Source organism: Pteronotus mesoamericanus, unplaced genomic scaffold (assembly GCF_021234165.1).
Source record: "Pteronotus mesoamericanus isolate MK-2021 breed Mesoamerican mustached bat unplaced genomic scaffold, CSHL_Meso_final contig_73, whole genome shotgun sequence".
NCBI classification, from domain to species: Eukaryota; Metazoa; Chordata; class Mammalia; order Chiroptera; family Mormoopidae; genus Pteronotus; species Pteronotus mesoamericanus.
This window is the reverse complement of record NW_026555245.1, coordinates 6723651-6736355: the sequence shown is the minus strand read 5'-3', so window position 1 is coordinate 6736355 and position 12705 is coordinate 6723651. Positions and strand designations below refer to the sequence as shown.

The window sequence follows — 12705 nt, the reverse complement described above, 5'->3', positions numbered from 1 at the left end:
TGTTTGACAAGAAGTCAGCAATTAAATCATTTTTCCTCTGTACAAAAATGTTCTTTTTTGCTACATTCTTTCACGATTTTTTATTATCTTTGAGTTTTCAGCAGCTTAACTGTAATTGCCCAAACATCATGTTCTTTGTATTTATCCTGCTTGAGTTTCACCAACTTGCTTGAATCTGTAATATTATGCCTTTCACCAATTAGGGAAATTTTGGCCATTTTTTCATTGAGTGTTTTTCTCCTGTCCTCACCCTCTTCACTTTCTGATATGTCCACAGGCCACTAAGGCTCTGTTTATTTATTTTTTCTATTCCCTCATTCTACAAATTGGCATCATTTCTATTAAACCACCTTCAAGGTTACTGGCTCCTTTCTTTTGTTACCTCTACTTTATGGTTAAGTGAAATTTCCATTTCAGATGTTTTATTCTACCAGCCTAGAATTTACATTTTGTTCCTTTTTTATAATTTCCAATTGCCTGATGAGATATTTTATTTTTCATTCACCATGAGTATATTTTCCTTTGCTTCTCTGAGCATAGCTGCCTTATAATAGATGCCCTAAAATACTTGCCATTTCAACTTCGGGTCAGCTTGGAGTTGTTTTTTTTTTTTTATTTTTTTCCTCAGTAATGAGTCACATTTTTCTAGTTCTCCATATTTAATTACTTTGGGATTGTATCCTGAACATTGTGAATGTTACAGAAATTTTATTTTAACCTTCAAAGTGTGCTAATATTTTTAAAGCAGACAATTAACTTGGCTGGATTCAAACTGCCAACTCTATCTTCTGATTAGCAGCTCAAAGCCAGTCAGTTATTGTCTCTGCATCTGAATTTTATCCCACACAATAATGGTTCAGGAATTATGCAGAGATTTAGGCAAAGTTTAAACATGATTTGTAGACGTCCTTCTTCTAGATTTCTTTTTTTTAGATTTCCCTTGTTTTCCAGTGTCTGTTATTACCCCAATCAACGTTTTCTTAGTGCTCAGGCCAGAGTACTATGGCTTCCTATCAGAGTTTCAGCTACTCTGTGCAAATGTGATCACAGCCTGCCCTCAGGCTGAAGGCCATAAAAATGGTATCTCACCCCATGATATCCTTCCCTACCCTGAAAAATTCAGTATGAGCTTAATTAGAAGAAGAATTTATGACAGCTTTTTTTAAAAAAAAATTGGCTGAGTGGTACAAGAAACATAGAATTGATTCTTGAAAGATTCTTGGAAATATATAATTATTCATAGAAGATTACTCTTTCATGTACTTTTGAACTTGGAACATACATATTCTTAGTAATGTAGTCAAATCTAGGGGAGGTAGTAGTGTTGCATTTAAATATTCTGCATCATTTTTACTATTTAAAAATACCTACAACATTGATAGAAGCATGTTGAAAAACATGGTATAAAACTTAAAGAAAGAAAGGGACATTGCCATGGTAATACAGTTCACTTCACTGTGTTAGGAGGCCAATAGTGCATCCCTTCTTGGCAAAGAAACAAGACAAACATAGCAGTAATGAGAACACTCATTTGTCCAAAAAGAGGCAGCAAATCTTATCTAAAAGTAACAGTTCTGACAAGTTCTTGACTAGTCTTTCTGTTAATCTCAATTCTCTGATCATAGAAGAAATGACTTTAAGAACTACTATTCTAGACCTAATCTTAACCAGAAGAGGAGTTATTTGGTAATGAGAAAATGTAAAAGTCTTGAAAGAGAACATCCCTATCATCTTAAATTATAGTGGAAAAGGTTGAGCAAAGCCTGTTGATCAAAAGGCTGCTGGGATATTTAAAAAGAGGCATATTCAAAAATACCATAATTCATGGTTCCATTATATGTGTACCCAAGAATGACTCTTGAATGTCTGGACTCAAGAAAATTGGGAAGCTGTTATTGATGAAATTCCAATTATGGAATGGCAGATAATCTTAGAAGAAAGAAACAAGGAAGAAATTCAGGAAGAAAGTAAATAACACAAGAATGGGGGAAAACACAAATAATTGTGGTTGTGTATGAAACCATGGTATCGAGGATGCTATCCAAAATAATTGGATTTAGCCTTATCAACTGCTAAGGGCAACAAAACTTTCTAAAATGCTATTTTACCAATAAGAAGATGAACAAAAAAGGGCCAGGCCCACTGTATGGGACAGAAGGTGTTATGTTGAAGTTTGATAGAAAGAAAACAGAACACCCAAATTTCTGGTTTTGCTTCTGATTTCTTTGCCAAGTACAAAACAAGCATTCATAAGGGAATACAAAATCCAAAGGTAGTAAAGTTGTTTTATGTGAATTTAAGTCATTTGGCTTAGACGGATTGTGTCCCAATGTTCTAAGAAAACTTATAAATGAAATCACTCAACAACCATCCTTATTTTATGAGAAATCTTAGAGAAGGGCAAAGGAATCTGAAAACTGGAAGGAAGCCAATGTCAGTTCCACTTTCAAATGGAAGATGCTGGCTTGGCAAACAAACCAGTGAATATGAAGATGGATTCCTAAAGGAATGAATGGTAAGTAGCTAGAAAATAGGGCAACCATCGAAAGTGTCTAAGATTGACTTGCCACATTCCACTCAGATTTGGCTCTGAGGGGATTACAGGACTTGTCTAATATCAAGGAGACAAAGCTTATGGAGAACTTCAGTTAGCCCACTCACAATCAGTTCTCTTTTTAGATCCTTTTCTACAATGGAGAAATATGGGTTGAATGCTAAGAATTATCATCAGATTAATGCTGGTAGACTTACTGTACACAGATAAGCAGTGACTTGTGTAGTAATGAATTGGTGTCAACCCATAAAATAATGTTGACACGAGTTATGGGTTAAATTGTCTCTTTCAAAACAGATATGTTGAAGTTCTATGCACCAATACCCAGGAATGAGACCTTACTTGGAAGTAGGGTGCTTGCAAATGTAATCAATCTGAGTTCATTAGGGTTGGCCATATAATATATGACTGTTGTCCCTTTGAGAAGAGGAAAACACCGTGTGAAGACAGAGACACACAGGAACAACACCATGTGACAATGGAGACAGAGACTGAAATGCTATAGCTGCAAGCTAAAGAATGCCAAGGATTGTCAGCAAAGCACTAGAAACTAGAGAGAAAGAAGGAAGGATTCTCCTTTAACAATTTCAGAGATAATATGGCCTGGTCAGCACCCTACTTTAAGATTTCTAGCCTCCACAACTCTGGGTATTTTTTTAACCATACAGTTTGCGGGACTTTGTGGCAAGGTACCTAGGAAACTAATATCACAGGTATCTGCCAGAATCAGCAGCCTGATTCTGACACTGTCCATTCAACATTCTAACTAGGGTTATGTGAAGAGAGAATAGACTTGAAAGACTAGGAAGAAAAATTATAAGAATAAAAATACACTTAATTAAAAATAATAAGGTATACTAGTTTAATGTAAAGTTTTACCACCATTTAAAAATAAAACTATACCACAAATACACTCAGAATTTATTTATATTTAAAAATTTTTAGTTACTCAGAAGTGTAAGAAAACCATTGCTTTTAATAAATTAATTAGAGACTACTCTACCATTTTATTTTTATTTTGCTTCTAAAGTAAAAATTCAGTTGATTCACCTGATGCAGTATACAAGACACAGTATTATGACACAGTATACAAGAGGCAAAGTGTTTCACATCATAGATTTCACTTCTAACTCCTTGGAATGTTCATTTCTTTGGTTAAAAGGAGAAACTAGATGGGAAAGCCAGGCAATGCTCGGGCAACTGAAAGAAGGTTGGGGCAGGAGCAATGCTAACATCATCCTCACAGGGAAGGGCACAGGGGGACTATGAGTCATGAGCTGATGTTCTTGAATCATTAGCTGGAAGCACAGGAGCACTGCTCCTGAACGCTCAAGCTATCTCAGGCCTCAGCCATCCCCACCACACAGGCATAGTAGTGCTTTGTGGTAGTCACCTGTGGTTCTTACTGGATGTAACAGTACAGGGATTTGCCCTACTTTGTCTCGAATTCAGACCTTCCATGTCTACCTTACTGCGGAAGATCATGATTCTGACCATGACCTTCTCACGTGTCCCCTTGCCCTTCATGGAGTCATACAGTCAGTCAGCAAAATACAGGGACTTGTTCTGGATACACTGGACCAGGTTCAGGAAGCATTTTCCAGGTCTCCCTTGACTTCCTTCTTGATGCTCTCCAACATGTCATAAGGGGTATAGCTCTTGTACCTTTCAAATACTTTCTGGAGATGACACACACTCCACTCAGTCAGGAGGCCGATCTACTTGGGAACATAAGTTCCTTTCCTCTTCACTCCCACATCATAGAGATCCCAGGCATCTTGGTCTATCAGTTTATAATCAACGGCAGAGCCATCTCTGCTCCTCTACCCTTTGCGAGGGCAACCATCAGCTTGCGGGAGTCACCAGATGTATTGGAAATAGTGTCCTTCTACAGGTCAGTCTGGTACATTTCCTTGCAGACTCTGTTAATTTCCTGAAGCTCCTGGTTGGTCCTTGAGCAGGTGATCTCAGTGAGAGAGTCCTCATTGGTCCCCAGCCCCCTCAGAGAGGCCTTCAGTGCAGAAGCATCATACTGAGCAGGTGTTCTCAATAGGCCCAAAATCACTGTCTCCAGGTGGCCAGACAAGGCTGACTTCAGTGCTGATGCAAGTTCCTTTTTGGTCTTTCTCTCGTAGGTGAAGGCAATATCCTGTCTGTGCTCATTGCTGCAGTTGGTCAAAATGTTGACAATGCTGACCTCATCCACACCTTTGGTTTTGATGGCTGTTTCAATGTTCAAAGCATCCCAGTCAACATTCAAGTTGCACAAGCTTTGACTGACCTGTATGCATTTGGGGATGTAGAGTGATCACCCTCCAAGCTGAGCTTACACAGAATTTCATGAACAGTGGACATTCTGAAAGCTGAGCCAGACACTGAAAGCTGTGAGTGTCCCCAGATGCAGAACCACCATTCTACCATTTTAATAAGCATAACTAGTGTAATAAGTTTAATTCCAAATACAATGCATTAAAGAGATCCAAATAATTAGGTCTAGTTCAAAAGAAAGTGATCAAAAGAAGCAATCCCAAAACCATGCCAAATTAGAATTTGTGGAAGGTGACAAAGTAAATTGACAGAGTTTAGTGTAGAGAAGAAATTATTCAGAGTAGGCACTACACTGTCTACAAATACTGAAGCAGCACTGGACTGTTTTCTCTGTGACCTTAGCAGGCTGGACTAGTTTCAAAGAGTCTCACATTCCTAACACAAAGGTGCATAAAATAGCATGCTATGTACGGTTTATATTTAGAATAAAATGTCACATCGTGGCTAGTAACATAAACATAATATTCAATTCTGCAACAAATTTTACTCCACATTTTAACATGTCTTAAATCAGCAGTTGTCTTACAATCAGTGTAAGTCATAAAGGAGTTTTCACCAACTGTGCATGGACATGCTTGGATATAGATGTTCACATTTTCATCATACCTATTAAGTATGTGCATTGATGGAATGTCACATGTTGAGTTTAATTGCCATTTAAAATGCCTTTTAAAATACTATACTTTGATTTAACAATGAAATGAAACTATTGCATGTTAAGAAAAGCATGGGACAGCAAAAATGCATATGTTTCAGGAGCTATTAATTAGCAGAGCAAATATTAATCATGGGAGGAATGACTGCAATTCTATGTCTCTTTCAATAAAACAATCAAATGTTTAACTAGACTTAGGGAAAAGCAGGGCATTTTGATTGCCTATCTCCTGCTAAACAACACAATTGAAAGAAGTACTGCCACATTTCTTGAAATAGATGAAAGAATGTTAAAAAAAAATAGGTTGATGTGACCTGTTCATGTATAAAATAAGGCACTGTAGCATAATTTAATTGGCAGCATTTTGTTCCTAGTGAAATATAACTAATGACATATCTTATTGAGAATCTTAGATTTAATAAAAATATGGAACTTTCTATTAATATAGAAATTTATAATGTAAAAAGTATTTCCACAAATATTTTAATTGACCTTAACAGCTACACAGAAGAGGAATAGGTCCTTTTTATAACCCTTTAACAGGGAGGAAAATTAATACTAATTAACTTCAATGGGTCACACGCTTAACATGTGACAAAACTGAAAATAGAGTTAAAGGCTCCTGATACCTATTCCAGGGCTTTTTCTATTTCAAAAAAAGTGAGGGATTCATTTATATTTTTCCTGGAAATATTTATGAAAATTAGATCTAGTGTACAGAACTTCTATGATATTTAAAAAATCAGAAAACCTTGCCTTTTGATAAACTGAGTGAAAAATTAATCTTTTCAAGCCATTTTCATTTTTACCTGGTGTAAGAAGGAGCCCAGAAAATAGAACTCCAAGAGAAAGTTGAAAGTGATGCAAACAAAAACTAACTCCTCCTCTCCTGGGAAAGAATAAATAGCTTTGCTATTTTACCTCCAGCAAAGTTAATGTAATTTGGAAATTAAAAATTGTTGCCCTGGCAGGTGTGGCTTAGTTGGTTGGAGCATTGTCCTGTAAACTGAAAGGTTATGGGTTCAATTCCTGGTCAGAGCACATGCCTGGATTGTGGGTTCCCTCCCCATTCAGGGTGCATGTGAGAGAGAACCAATCAAAGTTTCTCTCTCACATTGATGTTTCTCTCCCTCTTCTCTTCCTCCCTTCCTCTCCCCCTAAAATCAGTAAGCATGTCCTAAGGTAAGGATAAAAAAAAATTATTGACAAGATTTCATAATCTAAGCTCACACATATGCATACTACAAATACAAGCTATGTAATTTTCAAGTACTTATCTGTCCTCAGAGGCAAATATGAGCCTCTCTAACATATCCCCTCGATATGAAGCATACAAATATTCTAATTTAAAACAAAGAACTATGGTGTATTACAGTTTTACATAGTCTCCCCAACCTCACTGACTCATTTTATTCTTACTGTATCTCAATGTTTACAACAATCCTGTGAAGTGTCGTCACCACCACCGTCATAACATCATCATCACCATTATCAACACCATTGCCATCACCAGCATCATCATCTCCATCTTCACTGCCATTTGACAAAGAGTCTGAGGCTCAGAGAAACTATATAAGTAGCTCAAAGTCAATCTGCCAACAGGTGGGTTGTTTCTACCTTTTGGCTTTCGTGAATAATGCTGCTATGAAGAATAGTGTACAAACATCTGTTTGAGTCTCTGCTTTCAATTCTTTTAGCTATATATCTAGGAGTAGAATTACTGGAGCATACGGTAAGTCTATTATTAACTTTTTGAAGAACTGCCAAACTCTCTTCCACAGGAGCTACACCAGTTTACATTCCCACCAGCAATGTATAAAAAATTCCAATTTCCAATTTATCCACATCCTTTCAACTTATTATTTTCTGTTTTTTGATAATAGTCACCCTAATGGACGTGAAGTGGTATCCCATTTTTAATTAGGTATTATTCTTTTTATTGTTGAGTTGTAAAAAATTCTTTATATAGTCCAGATATTTCATTTGATCAAACAACATCTGTTATATATTGGTAATGTCCAGCATGAGATTGATATATGACAAAACCCCTTATTATTGTTTGCATTTAGATATCGCCAAAGAATTGCATGCTTAAAGTGGAATTTAATGTGGAACAAAGAGGATTTTTACTCTTACTCAACAACCAGAGCAGCATAGTGTTTAGCACTCAGAGCAAAGGCAGCTGCAGTTCCTACCATGTCCTTTTGTTCATATTGTACCTCCACATGCATGAGTTTTCATTTTTTAAGATATTTTACAGAAAGAGCCACTCTCAAACCCCAGGAATTACTTTAAAATTCACAGTAACTCCAGAGGATGGGAACAGAAGCTGCCATTTGGTTATTAATGAAGAACTCCGAAATAGCAATTTTAGAAAACCACAGGCTGGTGGGACATGGTATTTTATTAAATGCTGCAAAACCTCCAGGCACAGAATGGACAGGGGTGGGGAGAGAGGGATTGTTCCAGTGAGTGACTAAATGATGCCTTTCCATTTCCTTATCGCAGAACGTGTCAGGGCAGCGCTAAGGATTCCCATTCAAATCAAGCCGCTGCAGACAGCCCAGGTGGAATACAAATAGACGCAGGAGAAGTGGAGCAGGGTTAGCGAAGTGTGCAGTTGGCGAGATTGATGTTGATACCCTTCACTGCCAAGTGAAATGCCAATAATGCTTGTATAGCATTTTGTGAGGGCAATGGGAGTATTGATTCCTGAGCAATAATAAAGAATGAAGCTGCTCTCTCAGGTATAAAAATATTGGCAACTGTTACAAAGAATTGACTCATAGGGGCCTGAGTGCTGGCCTATCTTAATACAAATAATTCAGGCTTCAGAAAGATTTCAAGAGCAGCCAGGCATGATTCTCAGGCACAGACCTTGCTATTAATTTACCTGAGGCTTTCAGGGACCTCCTAGCCTATAAGCCAATTGGTCTCATAGAGCAGGATCTAAATAGATTCCTGAGGTCTCCTTGAGAGTTAAGAGTAGACAACAAAAATGAAGAAAGAAAGAAAAGGAAGAAAGGAAGTGGAAAAAGAAAGACTATGATATTTTTAAGTATATATTCTTAAAGTTATAGATTCTATTCGTGTTTCTTTCAAAAGGGAAGTAATGCATGTGGCAAGCACCCAAGCAAAACCCCTGTAAGTGCTTTTAAACACATTTCAATTAGAGGTGTGGTTTCTGGGAATGTTCTACGCTATATATTACAATAAGTCTTACACAATGAAACCAAAATACAACACTTGCAAATGTATAGACCTATTATATTTAATGATATCATAGATTTGGCAGGAAAGCTTACAAACATTGTAAATTTACATAGAGCTGGAAAATTGGCCTGAGAAAAGATGCAATGCCCCACTGCCATAGTCATCTAATCCCAAGGTAGAGTAACCTCTTAGAGAAATAAAAATAAATCATCACCCCTGGGATGCCTAAATAAATGTCTTAACAACTTTTGCAAAGGAAAAAAGCATTTCGTGTTGCATGAACTCAGTACCTAGCTCTAGGGATCATAACCCTATTTGAAATAGTAGAAACTTTAAAATACAAAACTAGGACCATAGGAGAAAGTTTTTCTCCCGTGATCATGGTTCTGTATTTTAAATATTTTAAATACATATATACACATATTTAATAACACACACACATATATATACACACGCACACATACATATATACACACATGCAAACAAAGCAAATTATATACTGGTTTAAGTCTAATTGCCCCTTAACAGGAGAAGCATGTTTTGAAAGTTAGGGAAAAAAGGTTGGGTCATTATAATAAAATTTATCCATTCTCAGATGTTCTTTGGCTGTTCCAAAATGATTTCATGCATGAGTAATTTGTTTTGTTTGGTTTTTTTCTATGTTCACTCTTCAACTCTCAATCATGCTTAAGGACACGTGCACAACATTCATAAAAAAAAAAAGGAGAATTAAAATGTACTGGACTGGGTAAACAATAGGCCAATACAAACTTAAGATCAATAATGTCAAAGAAGCTCTGGGAGCGTAAGCCAGCTTGTGAAATAGCCCACACTAGCTTAAGTGGGTTCTGCAGAAGCATAGATTTTCTTAATAAAGTTTATAAACTTCTGGCAAAGGCAGTCTTTTTTAAATACCCAATGCTGTTGAATGTAAAAGAAACAATTATTCTTATATGCTACTGGTAGGAATGGCACAACTTTCTCATAGGTAATGCCTCAGTGAATATCAAAGTTTTAACATAGTGCATAATTTTTGACCCTGAAATTGCACTTTTAAATATAGATGTTTACAATTATTTAGCCATAAGATTGCTCACAGTTATGCTACTTATGATACTGAAAAATTGAAGGAAAAATATGTAAATTCCAAAATCAGGGAACTGAGTGATTTTAAGTGAAACAGCCTTCAACTCATTTAATTAAGGAGTAAAATCCAAAGTCACTGTGATTGACACTGCAGGTTACCTAAGGTCAATATCATCTCACCATCTTTTTTCTTTCAGATAAGTCCTTGATTTTGTTAATTCAGCGCCCCCTCTCCCATCTGACTAAGAAAAGGTAGATCCTCTGCCCCGTTTTAGGGAGTGAAAGCCAACCACAGTTATCCCTGACCTTTGTCAATGATGAGAGGACATACACTTCTTTACTGCTTAGGACAATTTGACTTGAAACTTTCTGCTTTAAACATTCTATTATATGTTTACAATACTATTAACATATATATTTATATTAAAACATTTTTTCTACTATAAAACATAGCTGAATGCATTCTCAGTAATACACTGTTTTTAACATATTTTAGAAGCAAGAGTACAAAACAATACATATACTCTGGCTTCATTTTTGTTATCAGACATTATATAAATATATTCCAAAATACTGACTATCTTGCAGAGTAATAGTGGCATTACACATGGCTTTTATTTATCTGTATTTGTATTCTAAATTCACTATTGTGAACATGTATTATAATTAAAATAAGAATATAAGAAAAGCAATTTTTTAAATCCCTACTAATATTTAAAAAATAAATAATTTACTGGCTATGTTTGCTTATCTGCTTCTATAGCAAGTGATATCCAGGGTTTTCTAGTTATATTTTAAGGAAAAAGATAACAAGTTTCAAAGGATCTAATTTTGCTTCCATAGCAGCAGGTTTCATTTAGAATTAGGTACCCCACTGAATTCTTGGTCTGCGCAGCAGGTACTAGATGAGAAGATACATATTATCTAAAATTGAAACATTTTCCTGTTCCTATTTTGATATAATAAGATAGTTTCATTATTTTATTTTATTTATTTTTTTTAAAAAGCATTAATTTATTGAGCATCTGTTGTCTTCTAAGCAACATGCTAGGTAGGCAAAGAAATGATAAAGCCTCTACTCTGTAGGAGCTCACAGTCAAAAAGGCAAAATGGCATGTAAAACTTTGTACTATAACTAGTTACTTTATACTATAATAAGACATGTGAAAAGTGAGTGGAAACCGAAAGAAGAAAGTGATTAGCTCTAATTATATTACAGGGAAAGTATGCAGAGGCAATGGCACATGATCTGGGCCTTAAATAAGTAGTAGAAATGACTCCCAGACTGGAGGAGTCAATCCTGGCACAGAAAAATACAGAGGTATGATTACATATGGGATGTCCTGGGAAAACCCAACAGGTGGGTTTGCTGGCAATATAAGAAATGCAGTGAACAATGGGAAAGGAAGAAGTTTAAAAAAATAAAATGTGTATTCACTTCCTTCTTCAGGCAATAGGGAGCTGCCAAAATTTCTTTGAAGCAAGCTAATTACATGATCATATCTCAGTTTTAACATTGGGGGATAGTGTGAGGGAAATGGAAATGCAGAGTAATACTGCAATAGTACAGGTAAGAAATAAAGAGGAGTCCATTGTGTGTGTGTGTGTGTGTGTGTGTGTGTGTGTACACCATATAGCTCTATATATACCATATCTTCTTTATCCAATCATCTATCAAGGGACACTCTGGCTGTTCCTGTGTCTTAGCACTGTGAAAAATCTACAATACTACTCAGACACAAGAAAAGATGGCATACTTCTGTTTGTGACAACATGGATGATTCCTGAGAGTACCATGCTAAGCAAAATAGGTCAGACAGAAAAAATTGAGAACCATATGATTTCATTCATATGTGGGATATAAAACTGAAAGCAACAAAAGAACAAACAATATAAACAACAAAACCATAGGCACAGACAATGGTATGCTGGTCACCAGAGGGAAAAGGGTATGAGGGGACAGTAAGGGGTAGAGGGAGTCAAGTGTATGATGATGAAAGGAGATTTGACTTTGGCTGTTAGACATACAATATAATATGTAAAAAATATAGACTTGTACACTTGAAACCTGTATAATTTTATTAACCAATGTCACCCCAATAAATGTAATAAAAATCAATATAAAAAAGAAATAATGAGGATATAAACTGAGGCAATGATCATGGAATTAGAGGTGAGTGCAGGAGTAAAAGCTATTTAAAGGTAGAATTGATGGGATATTGTAGCAGTTGAAGTTGATGTACAAGAATGGAGAGTCAGAAAACTAATGATTTCAACTTGATAATTCAAAGACTAGGAAGACTGTATTTTAAACAGGATAAAAAATACAGGAATAGGAATTGGTTTGGGGCGGGGGCGGAAATGTAATATGACTTTAAAGTTCCTGGGGGAGAAGCAAGTAAAGGTCACTATCAAGAATTTGTTAACATCTTTACTGCTTTAGTTTCTCCCTTTCCCAAAATGAGAAGTATATCTACAAATTATACCCAGTCTTTAAATATCATTTAAGGGGAGAGATATAAATTCCCTCTGACCACTAGCCTAAAGCAGGAAAAAAAAACCCCAAAAAACAAAAAAACAAACAAAAAAAAACCCTGGTCATTTATTTTAGGAATGGAAAGAGAGAAAATCATCAGGGATTCATCAAAACCCAAAGTCTATTCCGAGCTTGCTTATGGAGTTTGAATTCACAATATTCATTTGCTCTATAAAACAAAAGCAATAACATTAACATAGCATTTTTGTTCAGAGCCTTTGGAATGCCAGCAGTCCTTACAAAAGCAAAACCAACCTTCTCTGGAGAAAGCTTTTACATCTCAGAGCTCATGGGACTTGCCCAAAATGTAATCTCACCTTCAGGGTACTTATT

At 36.0% G+C, this 12705-nt stretch overlaps 1 pseudogene; it reads right to left on the bottom strand.

The window, feature by feature from the left end:
* Positions 1–3900: 3900 nt before the first annotated feature.
* On the bottom strand, positions 3901–4948 carry LOC129078489 (annexin A2-like; annotated as a pseudogene).
* Between the last annotated feature and the right edge of the window lie 7757 nt (positions 4949–12705).